The following is a 24,525-nucleotide window of genomic DNA, read 5'->3' on the forward strand; positions in this document are numbered from 1 at the left end:
ATTACAATATAACATTTCCTTACATTTATAGTTAAGTGGTGATGATATGTTTTAATTTCACAACTAGAGCGCGTTCAGGTTTTCATATAGTTATTGCTCGCTTGTTGTGTACCACGCAATCATAAATTATATTTCCCGTGATGATGGGAGTGATGATAACGCCAGATGCGTGTGATGATAAGGCCATGTCAATATCTTGATTGGAAATGGCGCTTGCCTTCGATTCATAGATGCTGTTTGTTGGAATGTGTCGCCTTCAGAAGCCGGGCAACAGTGTTTATTTCCAGTGGTTTCACTCTAGCGGGAAGGGTGGGGTCAGATTCGGAGGAGGAGAGATCTGAGTGGGTGGGGGGGCATGACATGTCATTTTGGGTGCCTTACAGAAGTCATCCGTCCCTAACACCAGCAGTCTACGAGAGAGAGAGAGAAGCAAGGAGGCGAGGAAGGAAGGGAGACAGACAGACAGACAATTGAAGAAAGAAAGGGAAGTGGGCAGAGGTGGCGGAGAGGGGCGGCGAGGTGTGCCTAGAAGACAGGCACCTGGAAAGGAGGATCTGGAAGGACAGACGCAGAGAGGCCCTGGAGCGTGAGACCGCCGGGTACCAGGAGACGAGAAGCGCATAGAAGCCATGGGACGGGAGTGAGACACAGACAGAAAGTGAGGCAGAGAAGAAAGGGACGAGGACAAGGGGAGGAAACCACGCCTATAGAGACCAGATTAAACCCCAAAGCTCCACCCGACAGGTGGACACTTCACGAGGAGCTTTATCTGGACTTCGGAGCCCACCGGACTGACAGCATCCGAGGCGGTTGAAAGAGGTCAGTGATACCCCAATGCTTGGAGGCGGCTGCAGGGGGTCTGGGGGCCTCGTGCCGTTTGCGTGGTCGACCAATGAAGTGGGGCGACGTTATGAGGTTTTTAAGGCGCACAAGCCCCCTCTTCGAGCACAGCAGGGTCGGAGCAGACAGGGGTCGCCTGCGCACACCACTGAGGCGCGGACATTCTCATAAAAAGTCAAAGTAATATAAAAAAAAAAATCTAAATTATGAAACAGTGATGTGAGTGGACCTACGCCGAACCCCTGCTGGGGGAGGGCCAAGGCCCATTCATCAGGCTGCTTGAGGGTGAAAGGGAATATATGTCCGTGTCTAGGAGCTAGACAGACAGGGGGGAGGTAATAAGGTGCAAGGAGTGGACTGTGCTGTGTTACAATAACTTCACTGGACGTCGAAGGCAGGACCCCCTTAGCACTCCCCTCCCAGAGCCGTCAGAGGTGGTGCATTCCACCGACTGCTGCTCGCAGGGACGCAGCCTTCACTAGCACTAACATAAGGTGCACTTGTAAAGCGCTCGTTCAACCAGAAGGGTATCTTGGCGCTGAATAACAGGTGTTTATTGTAAACCAACTCAATGGTACTCAGTTTATCAACCTCAGAAGGATGAAAGGCTGAGTAGACCGGGATTTGACCCTGTGACCATGAGGTAAAACTCAGGCCCCCTACAGTGGATGTATTAGTGTCCTAATAAGCAACAGGGCCCGGCCTGCTCTCACACCCAAGCTTTACCATCGCCGGGAGGTTGTAATATCTGAAGATATCTCACCGATGCAGCATTCCAGCCTGTTACTTATTTCAACCAATAGGAAGCATGTTATTTCACTTGTGAAACGAAAGACTGGGGGTAGGGGGAGTTAAAGGTCAGCATTGGTAAAGCCAGACCCAATTAATACACGGAGGCCCTGATTACGCGTTTAGGCGTTTATCACACATGGGAAATAATAATAGCAGCGGGTAAGTTATAAAACACTTATCATGAGTTTTTGAGGAATAACATGCAGATTTTGGTGTTTATCGCACCAACATCAGCACGGTGCAGTAAATACCGTACAATTTCACCTGTTAAATTTCAGTAGGTTCAACCCGCCAAAAATGTAACGACTGCTGAGGTATTTAATGCCTTCTATAATGATCAGATGCCTTAAATACAGCCAAACACGTAATTCGGACCCGAGCGGTTTACGCACAGGTCGGAATTTACGACCCACCCGTAATCAGGGCCTTAGCCATGTTATAATTGAAAGCAGAAGGAGAGACATGGAGAGACCGACAGAGAGAGGAGAGGAAAGAGAAAGAGTGGAGAGTGCGAGCAGAGAGCGAGAGGACATGAGAAAGAGACAGACAGCGAGAGGAAGGGAATAAAGGGGGAACAGAGAGAAAGAAAAAGAAAGAGGCGAGAGGGAGAGAGAGAAAGAGATCACAAGATAAACAGAGAAAGAAGGAAGAGATAGACAGGAGGGAGAGGAGGGTAGGGGAGAAGAGAAAGAGAGGAGTATGGAGTGAAAGAAGGAAAGAAAGAGGAGGAAAGAAAAGACAGCGAGGGACAGCAGGATACAGAGACAGTGAAGGAGAGGGAAGAAAAAAATTGAGAGTGGAACATTTGAGAGAGTGAGAGGACATAAGAAAGAGACAGACAGCGAGAGGAGATAAAAAGGTGACAAAGAGAAAAAACTAGAAAGAGGCGAGGGAGAGAAAGATTGCAGGGTAAACAGAGAAAGGACAGCGAGGGGAGAAAGAGATAGACGGGGAGGGAGAGAGGGAGTAGGAGAGAAGGGAAAGAGAGGATAGTGAGTGAAAGAAGGGCATTAAAACGAGAAAAGAAAGGAGGGAAAGCTAGAGACAACAGGATAAAGAGAGAGAGAGGAGAGGGAAGAGAAAGAGCGAAGAGTCAGAACAGGTGAGGGAGTGAGAGGACATAAGATAGAGACAGGCAGAGAGAGGAAGGAGATAACAGGTTAGACAGAGAGAAAGAAGTAGAAAGAGGCAAGAGAGAATGAGATAGCAAAATAAACAGAAAGGAGTGCAAGGGGAGAAAAATAGAGGTAGACGGGGAGTAGGGGAGAAGAGAAAGAGATGGATAGGGAAGTGAAAGACAGAACTATAGAGCAGAAAAGAAAGGAGAGGCAACGAGAGACAACAGGATACAGAGAGGGCCAGGAACAGAGGGAGATAGGCAGAGCGAGGAGGGAGACACTGATGAGTGAGGGAGACACCACACTGAGAGAAGAGAGGGCTGGGTAGGTAGCTAAATAATAATAAGAAGACATTTTTTAAAGCGCCTGGTTACACTAAGGCCAGTGCGTCCCAGCGCTATGATACAGCAAACAATCGTTAAGAGTAACAAGTACCTCTATCTCTGCCTACAGAGGCACCACACCCCTCTACCCCAAAGGAAAGAGATATGTTTTCAGTTGTTTACGAAACACCTATTCTGAGCTCTCCGCTCGCAAAGTAGATGGGAGTCTGTTCCAGTGTTGGGCTGCCTGAACACGGAAAGATCGCCCTCCCATTCGGGCTCTTCGGATCTTGGGAACCTTAACCAGCCCCATACCGCTGGGTCTCAGTTGACGCGAACGAATGTACGGGGTCAGCAGATTAAGAAGATAAGCAGGCCCTTTCCCTTGAACAATGCGGTGACTTATCGACAGGGTTTTGAACAACACCCGTTCCTTAATCGGAAGCCAGTGCAGTGTTTCTAGAGCTTTCTTGGATGATGCTCTTTTGGGCAACATCAAGACCAGACGGGCCGCAGCGTTCTGTATACGCTGTCGCCGAGTAATGCACCTGCTGTTAGCTCCCAGATACAGGGCATTCCCATAGTCCAGCCTAGATGTGATGAGAGCATGGACAAGGGTTTCCCTAGCTGTAGTGGGCAGCAGGTCGAGAGTCTTCCTCATGCTCCTCAGAATACCACAACACAGGCCTGCCACTCGCCTTGAATGGTCCTCAAAGGAGATTGTACTATCAAGCCAGATTCCCAAATTTTAGACTTGTTCGCTGGGAGTGGGTTGAGGTCCCAGCACCTGCGGCTACCACGCAGATGTCCACACTGAAGGTGCTTTCCCCACAATCAGCACCTCCGTCTTACTACCGTTTCGTTTTAAACAGTTATCGGCCATCCAGGCAGCTACTTCCTGCAAACAAGCAGAAAAATTACTGGCTGCTGTCTCATCTGATTGTGCGAGAGACACAACAAGTTGTGTGTCGTCAGCGTACAATACAACTTGCACCCCAAATCCCTCAGTGATCCCTGCTACTGGCGCCACCTAGAGGTTAAAGAGAGTGGGGCTCAAGCTGGACCCTTGTGGCACCCCCTGTTTCAGCCTGATGTCTTTGGGCCGGTATGGCCTCAGAGCTACTTGAAAGCTGCGGGTATGTAGGAATGACTCCAGCCACTTCAACGCTTTACCTACCATGCCACCATTTTTTAGACACTGCAGCAAGGGGTGATGTGCTACAGTGTCAAAAGCAGCACTTAAATCTAGGAGAATAAGTGCTGCCGTCTGACCTTTATCCACCAACTTCCGTATGATCTCTGTCGACAGAAGCAGGGCTGATTCAGTAGAATAGGATGCCCGAAAACCCGATTGGGTGGGGTGAAGCAGTTTGTAGGTCTCAATATGGTCTGTCAGTTGTATATTGACGACTTTCTCTGCGATTTTAGCGAAGTAGGGGAGAAGTGAAATAGGACGCAGGTTATCAAGTTGCTCTATGCTAACATTAGTTTTTTTTTTAAGAGGGAGCACCACAGCCTCTTTCCAAGCTTTCTGAACCATGCCTGAACCAAAGGAAAGTTCTAGCAGATGACGAATGTGGGGTTCCAAGATCTCCACGCTTTTTCTCAGTATTTTCGCAGGCGCAGGATCATTCGGAGAGCCCGATTTAATTTTGGCCGCTATTTTAACTAGGGGATCCGGAGGGGGAATGCTAAAGGAAGTAAGATTCTCAGTCCCTTTAAAATTTATAGGGGCCTCATCTGTCCCGCATCCCACTCTGGCCTCCGCCGGAAAGGAGGAGTAGATTTTCTCCACCTTATCCGAGAAAAATTGCGTTACACGATCACAGGATTCCACTGACCCCTTCACAGGAGCGGCAATACTAGATAAGGAGGATATTTCTTTAAAAACAGAAAACAATTCTTTAACTGGATTATCAGCTCCCTCAATTCTGTCCCTATAATATGAAGTACGGTGTTTCCTAATTAAGGCATGATAGCCCTTGAGATTAATTTTGTAGTCCCTTCTATCAGCAGCGGTAAAGCCTCTCCTCCAACGTATCTCGAGCCGCTTACAAGCCACTTTTTCCTTCATGAGTTCGGGCCCAAACCAAGGTGCAGAACTAGTTTGCCTCAGTGGTCCTTTGTTTGACCAGGGGGCCGTGCTATCCAATGCCTGCGTAATGCGTCTGTCGAGAGCCTCACACGCCGCCTCTATCTCCAGACCATCCGGGGGCACACCCTGGCCATGAACATTATTAAACTTATCCAAGGAGAAGTCAGCCCATCTCCTCTGCTTACTTTTACCGTCCCCCTTGGCCCATACCTTCACCAACTGTGCCTTCATCTTGAAGGAAATCTGAAAGTGATCCGACCAGACCACCGGTACTGGGGAATCAATTATCAGCGACTCCCAGTTAGAAAAAGTCGGATCGAGTAGGTGGCCCAGACAGTGGGTAGGCAATTCTGACTTAAGGGTCATTTGCAGCGCGGCGAGCTAGAGACAGAAAGAACAGAAGACGACTAGAGTGCCCGTGCGTCAGAGAGTGAATGCACGTCTTGGAGTCCATGGCATATGCTGGAAAATGGCCCTCTCTGCAGGGTCACGCCAAACTTAAAAATCATTTTAAGCGTAAATTGTACATATCTAGTGATAGACGGTGTAAAAAGCCCAAGAGCACACTGTTGCCTAGCGCTTAAATAGGTGCTTCCGGGCCATCCCTCTTGTGACCCGTTGACACTATGGGCCAGTTTCACAAAGGTAACGTACACTTTAGAGGAAGTTTGCTCTCTTGAGTAACTTTATACTTTTGAGTACGTTCGCTACTTTTCACTATTCACAAACTGGACCTTTGTAGTAACCAGCACTTCTGTCTAAGTCCAGCACAACCCATGGCCAACCACTGGTACTGCAACACCCTCCCATTGAAAATAATAGATGTAGGCACTAACTACAAAAGTGTAGGTTTCTAAAAAAGCGCACTTGTGAATATCACAAGTATTAAATCAGGCCAGAGTGTGCTAATTCAGGTTCACTTTGGCACCGCTGCCTGTGACCCACTGATGCACAGTGTGTGCTGGGGCAGGCTCCAAGATGCCTGTAAACCAATGACACACCGTATGTGCTGGTGCATGGTCTGTGTGCCAGCACTGCCTGCGACCCACTGACACACCGTGTGTGCTGGGTCCGGGTCTTTGTGGAAGCCTTGCCTCTGACTCTATGGTAGTGGGTGGGCTAGTGCCAGGTCCTTGTGGCAGCGCCCCCTCTGACTCTATGGTATTGGGTGGGCTGGTGCAGGTCCTTGTGGCAGTGCCGCCTCTGACTCTATGGTAGTGGGTGGGCTGGTGCCAGGTCCTTGTGGCAGCGCCCCCTCTGACTCTTGGTAGTGGGTGGGCTGGTGCCAGGTCCTTGTGGCAGCGCCCCCTCTGACTCTATGGTAGTGGGTGGGCTGGTGCAGGTCCTTGTGGCAGTGCCGCCCCCTGACTCTATGGTATTGGGTGGGCTGGTGCAGGTCCTTGTGGCAGTGCCGCCTCTGACTCTATGGTAGTGGGTGTGCTGGTGCCAGGTCCTTGTGGCAGCGCCAACTCCGACTGTATGGTAGTGGGTGGGCTAGTGCCAGGTCCTTGTGGCAGCGCCACCTCTGACTCTATGGTAGTGGGTGTGCTGGGGCAGGGTCCTTGCAGCAGTGCTAACTCTGACTCCATGGTAATGGGTGGGCTGGTGCTGGGTCCTTGTGGCAGCACCGCCTCTGACTCTATGGTAGTGGGTGGGCTGGTGCCGGGTCCTTGAGGCACCGCCGCCTCTGACTCTATGGTAGTGGGTGGGCTGGTGCCAGGTACTTGAGGCAGAGCTGCCTTTGACTCTATGGTAGTGGGTGGGCTGGTGCCAGGTCCTTGTGGCAGTGCAGCCTCTAACTCTATGGTAGTGGGTGGGCTGGTGCAGGGTGCTTGTGGCAGCGCCGCCCCTGACTCTATGGTAGTGGGTGGGCTGGTGCTGGGTCCTTGTGGCAGCGCCCCTCTGACTCTATGGTAGTGGGTGGCTGGTGCCAGGGCTTTGTAGCAGCGCTGCCTGTGAATCTAGTGTAACTGTATCCTCCTTTTATTCTTGCTTTGCAATGATACTGTACTGGGGTGTGCAACTACCTCTCTTAAGTTCCTATGAAGATAACAAACACTCTGGGTGGGTTGTGTTTAACGCCTTTGCTGCCAGGAACAGCATTGTAGATGTTCAGAATGTGCATTGCCTTTCTCAGGACAATGTTGACATTTTTGTTACATCCAGTTCTTTAGCTCTTTAATGGTGGCATCTTCAAGCAGTTCCAGCCACCTGTCCTGAAGCTGACCCTGCCCAATTCATGACCTTTGGGGTCGAAACGTCAGAAAATTAGGGGCATATTAGCAAGGCGGGCGATATGAAATTATCGCCGCTTTTGCGGCCTTTTTTAGCCGCAAAGTGGAGATAATTTCATCGCCCTATTAGCAAGCTGTCGCTAACATTAGTTAGCGACATCTTTTAGGTGATAGCGAGCGGTTTGGGGCCCGCTTTGCATGTCAGTGATATTTATCGCTAATGACATTCAAAGTGGGCGTACCCAACAGGTTAGCGACTGAAAGCAGTTGCTAACATTGCTATCGCCTATTATCAATGCAGGCGTAGCAATGAAAAAATGTGCGCTAAGCGCGAATATCGCTGAAAACTAATGCCTGCTCAGACCACTTCTTAACCTGTATATCCAATGGGAGTTGGATATTAAGGTTAAGACCCTATTGGTGTTAATACCTGAAGATCGCTGGATTCCCAGCGATATTCACGCATTTCGCAGCTATCGCCGGATATTTTATCGCATTTGAGATAAATGTTGCTAACAGCACGTTATCGTGTACTCAGAAAATTGAGGGAGCGACAGTTCACCACAAAATCAGAAGGTTCACAGATGTGATTTCCAAAAGTTGTCCTTTTATTTGATGATTTTCAACAGAGATGATGATATTCAGATTAATAGCAAATCTTAATTTTTTTCATGATCAAAGTGCAACATAAACAGCCGACGCGTTTCGTCCACAGACGGACATCATCAGGGCTCCTGTATGAACGAATTTTTCAAAGATGAAATCTTGTCTTTCTATTCACACAATTCAATTGTAGTGTAACCTGGCATTTCACACTAAATTAGTATTATTGCCTGAGCTCCCCTTGAAATTTTTGTAGAAACAGTCCTTAATCTTGATATCACTAGTATCGATAGAGATTCAAAAGCGAAAGTCCTTTTTAGGTCGAGCTGGACTAGCATCCGTAGGATGCTGTCCAAGTTCGACAACTATAGTCATCGACTTCGGGGGGATTAGGACAAGAGGGTGCCACGCGCTTTTCCGCTGGATTTGACCTCGTGCACGCGCACGTCGGCTCCGTCCACGTTCCCAGCAACAGCAAGTCAGCCTAACGCACGTGCATGCACACAGAGACACACACACACAAACACACACGCGCGCACACGCACTTACACGTACACACACACTTACACACACACACACACACACACATAGAGACCCGACCCCCCCCGCCCCGCCCCGCCCCCGCCGCCTCCGCCTCATTCTTACTTTCCCTTCAGTCTTCCGGTAGCAGCAACAGCAAGTCAGCCTAACGCACGTGCATGCACACAGAGACACACACACACACGCGCGCACACGCACTTACATGTACACACACACTTACACACACACACACACACACACATAGAGACCCGACCCCCCCCGCCCCGCCCCCGCCCCCGCCGCCGCCTCCGCCTCATTTTTACTTTCCCTTCAGTCTTCCGGTAGTTGTTTAAATAACGTACGCCGTTCTCTGCTCAGGTCGCACACGAACAACCTCCCCCACCCGCGAGCTCGTCCTTTCAATCACAACTGGGCGTCCAGCCTGTAAACCCGATCATGCTCCCAGGATCTGGAGATTGCAGGCGAGCCGCGGCCTGATTGCCTGACAGGAGCGCGAACTGCGCTCTGATTGGCCGCCTGCGGGTGTGCACGTGAAGGGGGCAGTGCAGCAGCCGATAAGCAGCCAAGGCAGACTTTGCGTCTTGCCAGTCTGCAAGAGGCTGCAGCACGGAGAGGAGTCTGGGTCTAGCTTGAGTCAGAGCTTCCACATCCACAGTAAAGTTCATCAAAAACTAGGTATCGCCGAATAAATGGTGACATTTTTCAGTTTAGTGGACATGTGCAGCGCAGAGTTACCCATCTTTGTATTGCCGTGAATTGCACGGCGAGAGAGGATTAAGAAACAGCTTTGAGAGAGTGAATTTTGGAAAAGGCACGGTGGCGGTGTGATATGATAAAGCTCCGAATTTCTAAAGTGCGAAAAGAAACCACAAGGCTTTTAGCTCTAGTTTCATAAAATCATTGTTTTTTAAAGACAGGGTGCTGCTTCTCAGTCACTTGAACCCTTTTCATTTTCATGCTTGAAAAGTGTGCTTAAATTTCATTAAACACCTCTGTTCCATTCAAAACGTACTTTTACGTACCCCCCCCACAACTCTTACTGTTAAATCTTTACCGTTTCTGTTTGATTCGCATACTATGCCAATCGTCTCATCAGTGCTTGTTAGTGTTAGAAAAGATGCGGGGCTAGCGTGTTGTTGCGAGTAAATGTTTAAAACACAGTAGTTTACAGTTCGTCATTAGTTTGTACAGCTGCCAGGCTGGACGGGTGACATTGTTCCGAGTGAGTGGCAGGCCAACTGTCCGGTGGAATCGTCGTGCACGGCTCAGGTTTGAGGGTGCCCGGAGACATGACGCAACAAAATGCATGGATTGTGCCTCGCAAATGTGTGTCTTGGCTGCACCCCCACAATTGTGCACAAATCACGAAACCGCGCCTTTACACGGTGTCAGTCTTATTTCAGTGACTGGCAAACATTCACACACCTCAGCAGGAGAGGATTATAGTAGTTTAGTTGGAAAAGTAGCTCAGTGGGTTAATGCGCTCATTGAAGAGATTTACGTTTAACCCGTTAGTGACCTCGGAATGGCAGACTAAGTCCGCCGTACTCCCATGTTGGATAACATGCACATCACTCACAATCACATTGCTCATAGTAGCGTCTGCTATAAATCGACTGCATACTCTTGTGGTGGAGTGCGATGTGAAAATTAAGATAGTGCTAATAACGTCACATTCTGACGTCACATAGTCCTAGATTTGCAGTTCATTTACATGGTGGGAGTGACCACCGTGCTGCCAACACCGGGACCTTGTTTGGATCCACCGCCTGCACTGCTCTCCATGATAGGCCGTCTCCGCTCTGTGAAGGAATTAATATCACAGGCAGATTGTTTGCAAATCTGCTTCTGTTTTTTATGGTTGAGCAGCTCCATAAGTGAGGAATATAATGGCTCTTTGGCTGACTTTTTCACTTCTGATTGGCCCGATTGGTGCAGGTAAGGACCGACCCAATCCTTTTAAACATGTTACTCCCCGTTTTATTCCTTATTTGTGATCTTGATAAGTCGCATTTCAGGCAGATATGTTCTTGGATTTTCGTTACAAGAAAATACAATTTACATAATCTTCACACATTTTTTTAACAAAAGTTTAAGCTATTGCTATTATAAATTACAATAACTTTTATTTAAGTATTAATTATTAAAAAATGTAAAAGCCATTGTTATTTGAAATATCAATACATCTAAGTCACGTAAATACAACACATATTGCATTACAAATGCTATAAGTGTCACATTTGCGAAAGTTAAAACTATTGGCATTGTAAACGACAAAGCTATTAAGTTTGCTATTTTAAAAACCAACACATAAATAAAAAATGTGTCATTTACAATACTAATAGCTCAAACTTTCCTAATGCGAGACCTACTGCATTGCAAATGCTTGTTAATATATGAATTCAATATCGTAATGGGGAGTCTCGGCAGGCGACGTCCGACGTCTACTGCGACAACGTGCACGTCAGACGCCTGCCGAGACTCCCCATTATGATATTGGATTCATATATTAAAAAGGACTTTCGCTTTTGAATCTCTATCGATACTAGTGATATCAAGAATAAGGACTGTTTCTACAAAAATTTCAAGGGGAGCTCAGGCAATAATACTAATTTAGTGTGAAATGCCAGGTTACACTACAATTGAATTGTGTGAATAGAAAGACAAGATTTCATCTTTGAAAAATGTGTTCATACAGGAGCCCTGATGATGTCCGTCTGTGGACGAAACGCGTCGGCTGTTTATGTTGCACTTTGATTCATAAAAAAATGAAGATTTGCTATTAATCTGAATATCATCATCTCTGTTGAAAATTATCAAATAAAAGGACAACTTTTGGAAATCACATCTGTGAACCTTCTGATTTTGTGGTGAACTGTCGCTCCCTCAATTTTCTGAGTACCATTAAGGACATTGTTGGATTTTACCGGTGGATCCAGATGAGGTGTTGAGCGGACTTTGGAATATTAATTTTTCTTCTAAATATTGTAAACGTAAATTTAGTTCTTGTCTGTGCTGTCTTTAAACCCTCACCGTTCTCCGCACTTTGAGTATTTAATAGCACGTTATCTCTGCGATAAAATCCGGCGATGTGCGGTGATAAAAAAAATGTTGCTAAGCTTATTTAGCGATAAATATCGCTAGTTGTTGATAATATGCCCCATAGCATTTAATGGATTGTTAGTGTTATAAACCATATCTTTGAAATGCCATTTCTTTTTCAAACCAGTGCACCACTTTTACCTCTCTGCTGTACGGCGCTGCATTATAGATGTGTATAGTGCTTACTACTCCAGTTGAGGCATTGAAGCGCTCTGCAGATGTGCACCATGCACACCGGGAAGCCCCTGGGTAGTGCCTAGCGCTAGTTGTGAGTAGTGCAGGTAGTCGTACATTATACAACATGATCAGAGTTGGGTACGGATTCCTTTCCTCCAGTTTCTACTTTATTGAGAAGTTAATTGTTATTGATGGAGCTGATTCAGTTATTTACTGATGGGTATTCCCACTTGTGTCTCTGTCAATAGAGGGGTGGAGGTATGGAGTACAGGATGTGTATTGTACTAGTGTTTTGTTGTTTTGGGGTGCACTGCTGTCGAATGACAGGAGTGGCGTCAGACAATACACTGATGCGTATTTACAGTCAGGCCTATCCAGGCTGGATGAGTGAGTCTCAGAAGGGAAGGAGGGCAGTGGATTTCAGTTTGAAGCTGGGGCAGGGTGGCACAAAAGGAGACATGAACTGGCACAGGAGCAGTTTAAACTGGCATGAAATGAGCTTGGTATGCAAGTCGTGCACCTCGGTGATGGCTCACATGCAGTATGGGCGCCAAGGAGTATGTAAACAAGAATACATCTCTATTGATGTTGTATTACCCCTGGTTCCAGAGCTCCAGCTTGCAGATGATGCAGGTGCTGGGAGTTGTTGGAATGACACTGGTGCTGTTGTGGTGTCTACAGATGTGCAAGACAGAAGCAGACCTTCATCCTCATCTCCAGATGCAACTTGTTCTCCCATCCTTCCAATCAGGTGTTAGATGTGCTCCTCAGGAGCACTGCACTCTTTAGGTCCTGGGCAGGAGAATGTGGTCCCTTCGCCTTTCTCTGTGTTGCACTCGGTCCCCACTTCCTGTTGATAGTGAGATCCTTGGGGTTCAGGTGAAGAAGAGCCCCATGTTCAGCATCCTTCTGAGCTCCAGGTGGTTGATGGCAGCCTGTATCCTTGCAGGCAGGGAGTTCCCTGGCTTGGCAGCTGAATCAAACAACATCTACCACTGACAGTCGTCTTTTATAGGGTGGAACAGTTAGGTATGGGGCCAATCTAAAGCATCGCATCCTCCTCCTTGAGATCCATCAGCACTAACATTGGTCCTTTCCTGTTGATTGCCTTGGACCTTATCCCATTAGAACTAGCTCTTTGGCCACAGGCCGCCAGTGAGATGTGGTCACTAGTCTTAGGCTACACAAGTTGTCGTGATATTGCATTTTGGATTCTTTGGAGTCGGCACATAGTAGATACTGGTACTCCATGGTGTAGCCCGTTGGCAGTCGAGACGTCATACGACAAGTGAAGGGGTTGCCTGATCTTTCTGCAGGAACCGGAGATGCTGTGAAGTGTGAAGCGTCCTCCTGGTGTGTGGTGTGGATTGGGTCAACTGGTTGCCGTGTGGCTTCTGGAGAGGACTGGATCCATGATAACGCCCAATTTGCGTACGTCAGAGGAGGTTGTAGGCAGCATCTCAAGTTCTTCGGGCCGCATTCCTAGTGGGTTGTAGCTTTCCCTGTCCCTGCATTTAGGACTTCTATTTTGGGGCCATTGCCTTAGAGTTGACCCTCTCTCATCCGTTGGTCGGTGACTTTGAGGCTTAACGCCATTTTGTGTATTCAGTTTGAGGCCCATCTAGGAACCCTCAGAATAGTCTTAACTGCTAATGCTGGAAGAATTGATGAGTTCCGGAAGTGGCTTAATGTACACATTGAGTGAAAGGGATGAGATGATTGGTCCCTGTGGGACTCATCTCCCAGTGCTGCTTGGTTTGGAGGACAACGGGGGATACAGATGTTTGACGGGTCTTTAAGGGGGGGTCTCCCCAATGACTGACACTCCCTTTGATTCTCGTGTCATTTAGTCTGACCTGTAAGTTTCCACTATGTGCGGTGTTGGTTGCTGCTGATATGTGACCCCCCACCTGTGTATATTTTCATGCTCACTCCTCACTTCCTCATTTACTCACTGCGCCACCTGCAGGTGTGTTTGTGAAGGAGTTGCCACCATGGCTCAACGAACAAAAATATCACACTTGTTTGTAAGTCTGATTAATTATAAGAAGTTAAAAACATGACCATTACACCATTTCAGGCCTCATGTGACTCATTTATTGGCTTCATATATGATAAGATAATTACAATTTCTGTTGAATCGTGATTCCTTTATGAATAATTTCCACTTTGACAGAGAGGCATGGACACTCAGACAGTGAGACTATCTCACTGTGACAGGGAGACATGCTCACTCTGACAGAGACGATTCAGAAAAGGGGGTGGTGATGAACAGAGTGTCTGAATTAAGCAGACCACTCTTACCCAGTCCAAAGATCAGGGCTTGATCCATCACCGTTATTTAGCTCACTGCACCATCCCAGCTCAGAACCTGGCTATATGCAAATCAGTCTGTCCCTGGCCCAGTGCATCATGGGAACAGGGCAGACTAAACTACCAAGCCAATTCTTCACCAGAAAGGAGACAAGCTTCCGGGGACCGGTTTCTGGCATTTCAGCCGTCGTCGGCCCGGCTTGCTTGAATCCTGATGGTGCAGTGAGCAAGGGACTCATGTCTGAGTATACCCTGCCACATCTATAGTGGCCAAAAACGATTCAGAAAAGGGGGTGGTAATGAACAGAGTGTCTGAATTAAGCAGACCACTCTTACCCAGTCCAAAGATCAGGGCTTGATCCATCACCGTTATTTAGCTCACTGTGACAGGTAGACATGCTCACTCTGACAGAGAGGCATGGACACTAAGACAGTGAGACTATCTCACTGTGACAGGGAGACATGCTCACTCTGACAGGGAGGCATGGACACTCAGACAGTGAGACTATCTCACTGTGACAGGGAGACATGCTCACTCTGACATAGAGGCATGGACACTCCACAGTGAGACCATCTCACTGTGACAGTGAGACATGCTCACTCTGACATAGAGGCATGGACACTCGGACAGTGAGACCATCTCACTGTGACAGTGAGACATGCTCACTCTGACATAGAGGCATGGACACTCGGACAGTGAGACCATCTCACTGTGACAGGGAGACATGCTCACTCTGACAGAGAGGCATGGACACTCCACAGTGAGACCATCTCACTGTGACAGGGAGACATGCTCACTCTGACAGAGAGGCATGGACACTCAGACAGTGAGACTATCTCACTGTGACAGGGAGACATGCTCACTCTGACAGAGAGGCATGGACACTCAGACAGTGAGACCATCTCACTGTGACAGGGAGACATGCTCACTCTGACAGAGAGGCATGGACACTCCACAGTGAGACCATCTCACTGTGACAGGGAGACATGCTCACTCTGACAGAGAGGCATGGACACTCACACAGTGAGACTATCTCACTGTGACAGGGAGACATGCTCACTCTGACAGAGAGGCATGGACACTCAGACAGTGAGACTATCTCACTGTGACAGGGAGACATGCTCCCTCTCACAGAGAGGCATGGACACTCGGACAATGAGACCATCTCACTGTGACAGTGAGACATGCTCCCTCTCACAGAGAGGCATGGAACTCAGACAGTGAGACTATCTCACTGTGACAGGGAGACATGCTCCCTCTCACAGAGAGGCATGGACACTCAGACAGTGAGACTATCTCACTGTGACAGGGAGACATGCTCACTCTGACAGAGAGGCATGGACACTCAGACAGTGAGACTATCTCACTGTGACAGGGAAACATGCTCACTCTGACAGAGAGATATGAACACTTCACAGTGACACATGTTCACTTCTGTAGTGAAACACGGGCACTGTAGCAGAGAGAGTTGCACACTTCCAACAGTGACATGAGTGCACCCTGACAGTGATATAACTACACTCTGAAAGTGAGACATGGACAGTCTGACACCCAGACATCCTCTCTCTCACAGAGAGACATGAACACGCCACAGTGACACATGTTCACTTCTGTAGTGAAACACAGCCACTATAGCAGGAAAGGAGGCACACTTTGAGAGTGATAAGAGTGCGCGCTGACCGTGAAACGTCGATTGTTCTGATAGTGAGACATGAACAGTCTGACAGCAAAACATGCTCACTGAGAGACATGAACACGCCACAGTGACACATGCTCACTCCTGTAGTGAAACACAGACACTATAGCAGGAAGGGAGGCACACTTTGAGAGTGATAAGAGTGCGCGCTGACCGTGAAACGTCGATTGTTCTAATAGTGAGACGAGCACATTGTTTCAGTGAGACCGGTTTATCCATCACTCTTTTTCTCTCTCTCTCTCTCTCTCTCTCCCTCTCACTTTCTTAGCACCCTGCCTACCCACCCCATGAATAAATACAATGTGTGGACTTTAATTACGCAAGTGAAACAAAGGATATGACATCAGGGCAGAGGGGGTGTAATCAGATTAGATTATTGATGTTCAGGAAAACCCAAATAAAGGCTTCAAGGAACTGGAGCCAAAAGTCAGTTCCTCCCCCGCGTTTCTCAGAGCCATAGTTGAGGCAGTGCGGTATTATTTTTGTATTTATTTATTTTTACATTTTTAGGTGTTTTTGTGCTTTATATATAAAAGTGCATAACATATGTGCAATCGATCACAGAAATTTAAAGAAGTTGACCTACATTACTAAAGATTTAAAATGTGTTAGAAAAGATGTGTGCACACATTCGTTGCTAGAATGCCTGTACCATTGATTGGGAATGGAATCACTGAAAGCAGAAGTGACGTCATGCGCCATTGGCTTGGGCTCCTCCAATGACATCAAAGGGTTGAACTCGTATCCCACCCTTAGCCAATAGAAGTTCCCCTATTTGCTGCTTCATGGCCCAGGGTGAAGCAAGGGATGAAAAGCATAGAAAGTTAGCAGGGTGTCTGTGCCTGCTGCTGTCTCCGTGGCAGGCAGTGACTGGGGTGTCAAGGAGCAACCATCTTGCTAACCCCAACTGACGTCCATGCTAGACATGCATGTTGTTATGGTTACCATGAAAGTGATGCATGATAACGACAAAAGCCTGCCTATGCCATCTAAACTAACCAAGTCTACGTTCCACCAAATTTCCATGTCAAGGGAAGTCACTATTAGTCTGAGACGGGACCAGTTACCACCATAGTACCAGCAGTAATATTGAAAAGCTGGGTGATTTGCACTTATTTGCAACTCTACCACAATGCATTGGTGTCAGCGCACCCCACAATAAATCACATAAGGGCAAAAAAGCTGTGTTTAACCAACAACAACTTAAAATCTTAAGACCTAGACTGTCAGCAGGCTCAGATGCACATGTCAACAAACATGATGATGATGATGAATGGTAATCCAATGAGCTGGTGGAGGGGGGGGGGACTGCGAGGAGAAAATAGAGGAGAGAGGTGAGTGCTGGTGAACGGCACAAGTAGGAAGATTAAGAGCAGGAAAAAGGTGAGTAGAGATGGAACAGGATGGATAGAGGAGTCAAGTACGGGGTACAGAGGATGTTCGAAAACATGCCATTGAACATTTATTTCCATTTTTTATGTTGCGTCTAAAAGTTTAAATTACAGTCGCTGCATCAAAAACATTTGATTGAGACCCATTGATCGCAGTATCGAGATTCATCAACATGCTGATGATACGCAACTCTATCTGAAAGTCTCCTCTGCTTCGGACATCAATCGCTGCCGGTACATCATCCAGACCTGGATGTCCAGCTCCTACCTAAAGCTCAACCCAACCAAGACGGAATTGCTGTTATTTGCCAAGAAGGACAAACAGTAAACAGTCAGGGCTGAACTGGCCATTGCGGGCACGGGCAATCCCCCGGTGGGGCGCAAGGGTGGGGCCGGTTTTGGTCCCCTGGGGGCCGTTTTTGCTGCAGGGCTGTTATTGCAGCACAGCTGCGATATCGGCCCTGTAACAAAATCGGCCGAAAACCGGCCCTGGCAAAGAGCTTGGGCCGGCCGAGCACTTTGCCAGGGCCGGGTTAGGCCCTGTAAACAGTACACACCTAGCTCAGTGATACGAACCTTCATGGCTTCGGACACCAACTTTCACTGAATGCCCAGTCACTTGGAATTCACCATTTACTCCAAACACACCCTCAAGGAACACACTGCTAAAATAAACCAAAGACGGCCTGGAACCAGTTCTGCCTTCTAAAGAAAATTAAACCAATTCATACAACCAGAAAGTGACTCCAGACTGCTCTTCAGGCCCTCATATTCTTGCATGTGGATGGCGGTAGCGTCCTGCTTCATGGCCTGCCAGCCTCCACCCTGGCACCCCTAAGGGTATTCTGCACGCTGCAGCACACCTCATCCAAGGCAGAACCAACATGATCACATCACCCCCTTACTGATGGAGCTCAATTGGCTTCCCTTGCTGGTCCACCCCACCTTCAGACTCAGCTGTATCATTTACCAAGCCATCACCTGAGATAAGCACCCCAGCTTACCTTGCAGACAAGCTGACCATCTCTGGGGGTTCTTAGAACACCTGCAGCCGGGACACCATCAGACTACAGACTCCAAAGTGTAAAAAAACCACTAGATAGCAGGCCTTTTCATCTATGCACCCAGGATCTGGAACAACATCCTCGTATCCATCAGGACCTCCCCAGCGCTGCTTCAATTTAGGAAAGAGTTGAAGCCGTCTTAAAAGAACACCACATCACAATGCATTAACTGTCCAGAATTCAGCTTCCTTTCCAATCACCCGTAGACTTTATGATTGTCTTTAACCCTGTACATTGCTCCACTGACTTTTGGCTAGGTTTGCACTATAGAAATACCACATACTTCAATACATACCCATGTATTCCATACACATTTTACATACTAAGGCATAATTTACATAAATGTCAGCGCCAAAACACTCATTGAGTAGCTGTTGCGCTTTACAAATCCCCTAGATAAAAAGATAGATGGCCAGGTTTGAACTTTCTTTTTTCCACAGAGAAAATAGCTTCTCACGCTTTCGCATTGTGCATCCAACATAATATTAAGATTTTCTTTATATAGTGCTTCATAGAGCAATTAATTTATGTTACTTCATTATTGACCGGCAGAAGGTTGGAAAGCAGAACGCCACTATATAGATTAGAATGCTACATGTTTCAACACAAATATTCAACCCACGGACCTATCATGCTGGCTGTAGTATTCCATTCTCCATCTCTGGAAACTCTCTTGCTCCTGATATTTGCAGCAATAGTTTTCCATGTGTCTCAGTAGTAGGAAACAATCCACAAAATGCATATTTGCATGTTATGCCTCATTCCAAGATGGGTCACTTGGAATAGGTACTCAGGATACCTATTAAATAAGCACCCTCAGAGTGTCAGGTTTTATCTAGTACAGTATGTAACACCCCCTATTCTGCCCCGACTGGATATCAAGCTTATTCTGCCTGTTTACTGACACCTCCAGGAGTGAGAGTTGACTGATCATCCTCAGTACACTGGGAGAGGCGAGTGTATAAAGGATAATGTGGCTACTTAACTGAAGTACAGTAATACCTCAGACCGTCTGATACCTCAGTAACAACTGACTTGTATATGACCAAGAGAAAAGACCTTGAACATCATTTCTTTCTATATCTCACTTTCTGCCTCAGCCCTCCCTCTCTTACTTACTTCTCCCTGCTCTCACCCTCTCTGTCACTCTTTCCCCTTCAGCTCTCTTCCTCTTCTTTATCAATAGTCCATCCTCCATCTCGCTCATTCTTCTTATTCTTTCTCTTTTGCTCCAGCCCTCACCCTCTGTCTCCCTCATGCTGTCACTCCTCACTCTTCATTTCCTCTCTTTTTCTCTGCCTTCCTTTTCTCTCTATCATTCTTTTACTCTCTTTCCCTCTTTTTCTCTCACTTTCTCTCGCTAGGATCTCTCCCTCCCTTTTATTTGATTTAATTTAATCTCTTTCTCTCTTCATCATTGTAAATCAAAATGTATTTATTTATTTATTTATAAAGTTTTATATAGCGCGAAGTTGATCCTGAAGGATATCAGAGCGCTTTACAATTTGAGGGAAAGGTAACAAATCAGAACATTAGTCTAACATGGGGAATCTAATGGGCATTGAAGATGTGCAGAATTAGTTCTAATCAACAGATATTCCCACAGTCCTAGCATGCAGGGAGTGATTCTAGGGAAATTCTCCATGCAAGTGTGGTGAATTCCTACAGAACCCAAACTTTGGGGGCAGTCACAAAGCATATGTCATTCATCTCCACACACACCTCTAGGCACCCTGAACAATATGAACCAGGCAGAGGTGATGATGACAAAGCATGGGAAACTGAAAGCACTCCGCCTCTCTTTTGGAAGACGAGGCAATAGGATAATATTCCCATGTGAAAGAAATAAACAAAAAGTTTGTAACATTTTGAAAAAATCTCTAGGGCTAGGAATTTTTCACAACACAGTATTCCATGCGCATAATTTTAATGAAAATAACATATAGGGTAGGAAAGCCACAACAAGAATAACTTTCTAATCCCGCCTTTATGGTATTACATCTCAGTTAAAAGTGATCCACTAGGCATATATATACCCAAGTCTGCACTTACAAAAATGTGTGATTTTAGTGACCATATTGTCTTAATTATTTCTTTCATTTTGTGGAACTGCTAGCAACAAGTATTACCAACAAGTATCTCAATATCTCCTCCTCCTCCTCTTGGAGCCTCATCCTCGGATTCTGATATGCTGGTAACAAGGGCCTGAAAACTGAAGGCACTTGACTTCAATTAGAGATGGGACCAGTTTATAATGAGCGAATTGTGAAGCAATTCGACTGGTAAATAAAGGCCTGTGAATCACTAACTTTTGGTGTGGTTTCTCTCGTGGATAATAATCATATTTAACAAACCTTTAGATGTGTTCTCTAATTTTGTATATGCAAATGATAATCTCTTTATGTACCACCACTTCAGTTTGGCATATTGGGCCTCTGAGGTGTATACTTTTTGGTCTGGCTTGACAGTGCTGCTATTGCAGACGTTATGTGATCAACCAAAAATAGCTTTAAACACTACGAAGAGTTGGTTTTTGGTTCCGCCCAGTAGGTATTACTTTCTCTATGTATCACTCTTGCTTTACAGTTTTACTGTACTTGCCCTATGTCACTCTCTTTTTTCCTTCTCTTACTTCTTCTCTTTCTCCTCCGAGACTCTTTTTTCCCTCCCTACCAACGACTCTCTATTTCACGTTGTCACTTTCTCCTCCCTATCTGCTATACTCACATCATCTGTCGTTCTCCCTCTGCCACTTACTTTTTCCCTCTTCCTTTGATTCATCCATTCTTCTGTCATTCCTTCTCTTTCTTCTCATTCCTTCTCTCTCCTTCTTTCACGTTTACTTGTACAAACTCTTTTCGTTTCTAAGGTCTCTTCCCTCCATTGTCTCTCACACACTGCTCCCATCTCTCTCTCTCTTAGTAGCTTGTATCCGCTCTTCTTGTCTCCTCTTTCACTCATATTGCCCCTTTCCCTTTGCCATTTTCCATTCTCCATTTATAACAGAAGTTCTTAGTGGTTAAAACGGAGTTATATAGTTACCAAGTACAAAGTTAAACTTGAGGATGGTGGCGGGTGCGTGTGAATCAAGAGCTGCCTGAAATGGCCCAATCACTTTTATCTTCAGTGAATATCTGAGCATCTGTTACCAAACTCAACCGTAAACAGCTTCTGCCTCTTCTTAGAAATGAGCACTTACAAAACACGCGATACCACGTGCCCGGGGTGCGTGCGTACGTGGACGGCAGAGCGTCGGCGTCAGGAAGGCGAGGCTGCGTCAGGCGGACGCCATTTTCTCTCAGTGTTCACTCAAAGCAAAGGGCAGAAAGAGAGAAGACACATCTCTGTGTAATGCGCCCCACTGCCAGTTTGTAGAGCTGCAGACAACTGTATGAACAGCCACCTTACGAATGTTGCTATTCAGTTATTCATTCAATTAAGTAAAAATGAAAATACATAGAGAGCAGAGTTACTTTATACAATTTTATTAAAGTTGAAGTGCAAACACTTTTGGGTGAGTCTTAAACTCAGCTAGTGAAATCATTACTCGCTGCAAAAAATCAGAAACCAGAAGCATTCCATTTTCAAGAAATACCAGAAATTTGAGGGTATCAGCAGTGCCGGATTTAGCACTGGTGGCGCCCAGTGCGACAATCATATTTGGTACCCCCATGACCTCCTACTCGGATTCCCTCACTACCACCGAGCAAAAGTGCCCCTCCGCTCTCCATAGCCCCTCTCTTACATACATTTCATTTGTTTTGAAGCACTGGCAAAGGCTGGCTTTACTAATAATAATGTATACAGTGCTGGACGACAGAGATAAAGACCGGTAAGGCGGGTGGAGGGGTATTGGGGAGAGAAAGGCCCGGCGGGAAGCACGCGGGGGGGAGAGAGTGGGTTGGTAATAATACATTTTTAAAAAACAAGACTTAGCTGGTGCTGCCTGCTGCCTTGCATTCAGCATCAGACTCCCCATCCATCACCATGTTGCTCTTATGTTTGATTCAGAAAAGGGGGTGGTGATGAACAGAGTGTCTGAATTAAGGAAACCACTCTTACCCAGTCCAAAGATCAGGGCTTGATCCATCACCGTTATTTATCTCACTGCCCCATCCCAGCTCAGAACCTGGCTATATGCAAATCAGTCTGTCCCTGGCCCAGTGCATCATGGGAACAGGGCAGACTAAACTACCAAGCCAATTCTTCACCAGAAAGGAGACAAGCTACCGGGGACCGGTTTCTGGCATTTCAGCCGTCTTCAGCCCGGCTTGCTTGAATCCTGATGGAGCAGTGAGAAAGGGACTCATGTCTGAGTATACCCTGCCACACCTATAGTGGCCAAAAACGATTCAGAAAAGGGGGTGGTGATGAACAGAGTGTCTGAATTAAGCAGACCACTCTTACCCAGTCCAAAGATCAGGGCTTGATCCTTCACCGTTATTTATCTCACTGCCCCATCCCAGCTCAGAACCTGGCTATATGCAAATCAGTCTGTCCCTGGCCCAGTGCATCATGGGAACAGGGCAGACTAAACTACCAAGCCAATCATTCAACAAAAAGGAGACAAGCTACCGGGGACCGGTTTCTGGCATTTCAGCCGTCTTCGGCCCGGCTTGCTTGAATCCTGATGGAGCAGTGAGAAGGGGACTCATGTCTGAGTATACCCTACCACACCTATAGTGGCAAAAACGATTCAGAAAAGGGGGTGGTGATGAACAGAGAGTCCGAATTAAGCAGACCACTCTTACCCAGTCCAAAGATCAGGGCTTGATCCATCACCGTTAATTTATCTCACTGCCCCATCCCAGCTCAGAACCTGGCTATATGCAAATCAGTCTGTCCCTGAACCCAGTGCATCATGGGAACAGGGCAGACTAAACTACCAAGCCAATTCTTCACCAGAAAGGAGACAAGCTACCGGGGACCGGTTTCTGGCATTTCAGCCGTCTTCGGCTCGGCTTGCTTGAATCCTGATGGAGCAGTGAGAAAGGGACTCATGTCTGAGTATACCCTGCCACACCTATAGTGGCCGAAAACGATTCAGAAAAGGGGGTGGTGATGAACAGAGTGTCTAAATTAAGCAGACCACTCTTACCCAGTCCAAAGATCAGGGCTTGATCCATCACCGTTATTTATCTCACTGCCCCATCCCAGCTCAGAACCTGGCTATATGCAAATCAGTCTGTCCCTGGCCCAGTGCATCATGGGAACAGGGCAGACTAAACTACCAAGCCAATTCTTCACCAGAAAGGAGACAAGCTACCGGGGACCGGTTTCTGGCATTTCAGCCATCTTCGGCCCGGCTTGCTTGAATCCTGATGGAGCAGTGAGAAAGGGACTCATGTCTGAGTATACCCTGCCACACCTATAGTGGCCAAAAACGATTCAGAAAAGGGGGTGGTGATGAACAGAGTGTCTGAATTAAGCAGACCACTCTTACCCAGTCCAAAGATCAGGGCTTGATCCATCACCGTTATTTATCTCACTGCCCCATCCCAGCTCAGAACCTGGCTATATGCAAATCAGTCTGTCCCTGGCCCAGTGCATCATGGGAACAGGGCAGACTAAACACAATCTAAAACCCCACTCTCGTCTAACTAAACACAATCTACCACCCACTCTCTTCTAACTAAACACAATCTACCACCCACTCTCTTATAACTAAACACAATCTACCACCCCATTCTCTTCTACCTAAACACAATCTACCATCCCACTCTCTTCTAACTAAACGCAATCTACCACCCCACTATCTTCTTACTAAACACAATTTACCACCCCACTCACTAAGAAAACAATCTACCACCCCACTCTCTTCTAACTAAACCCAATCTACCACCCCACTCTCGTCTAACTAAACACAATATACCACCCCACTCTCTAAGAAAACGATCTACCACCCCACTCTCTTCTAACTAAACACAATCTACCACCCCACTTTCTTCTAACTAAAGAAAATCTACCACCCCACTCTCTTCTAACTAAACACAATCTACCACCGACTCCCTAAGAAAACAATCTACCACCCCACCCTCTTCTAACTAAACACAATCTACCACCCCACTCTCGTCTAACTAAACACAATATACCACCCCACTCTCTAAGAAAACGATCTACCACCCAACTCTCGTCTAACTAAACACAATCTACTGCTCCGCTCACTCCTAACTAAACAAAATCTACCACCCGAATCTTTGCTCACTAAACACAATCTACCACCCCACAGATCCCGA

The 24,525-nt window shown here is 46.8% G+C and overlaps 1 protein-coding gene across 1 annotated transcript in view; it reads left to right on the forward strand.

The window, feature by feature from the left end:
• Positions 1-424: 424 nt before the first annotated feature.
• Positions 425-24,525, forward strand: part of GATA1 (GATA binding protein 1) — a 121,594-nt gene continuing 97,493 nt past the window's right edge. The window contains exon 1 of the mRNA XM_086940368.1: positions 425-819. The gene's annotated coding sequence lies outside the window, so the exon portion shown is untranslated. The remainder of the gene's footprint in view (positions 820-24,525) is intronic.

This window comes from Lissotriton vulgaris, chromosome 10, assembly GCF_964263255.1.
Source record: "Lissotriton vulgaris chromosome 10, aLisVul1.2, whole genome shotgun sequence".
Classification (NCBI taxonomy): domain Eukaryota; kingdom Metazoa; phylum Chordata; class Amphibia; order Caudata; family Salamandridae; genus Lissotriton; species Lissotriton vulgaris.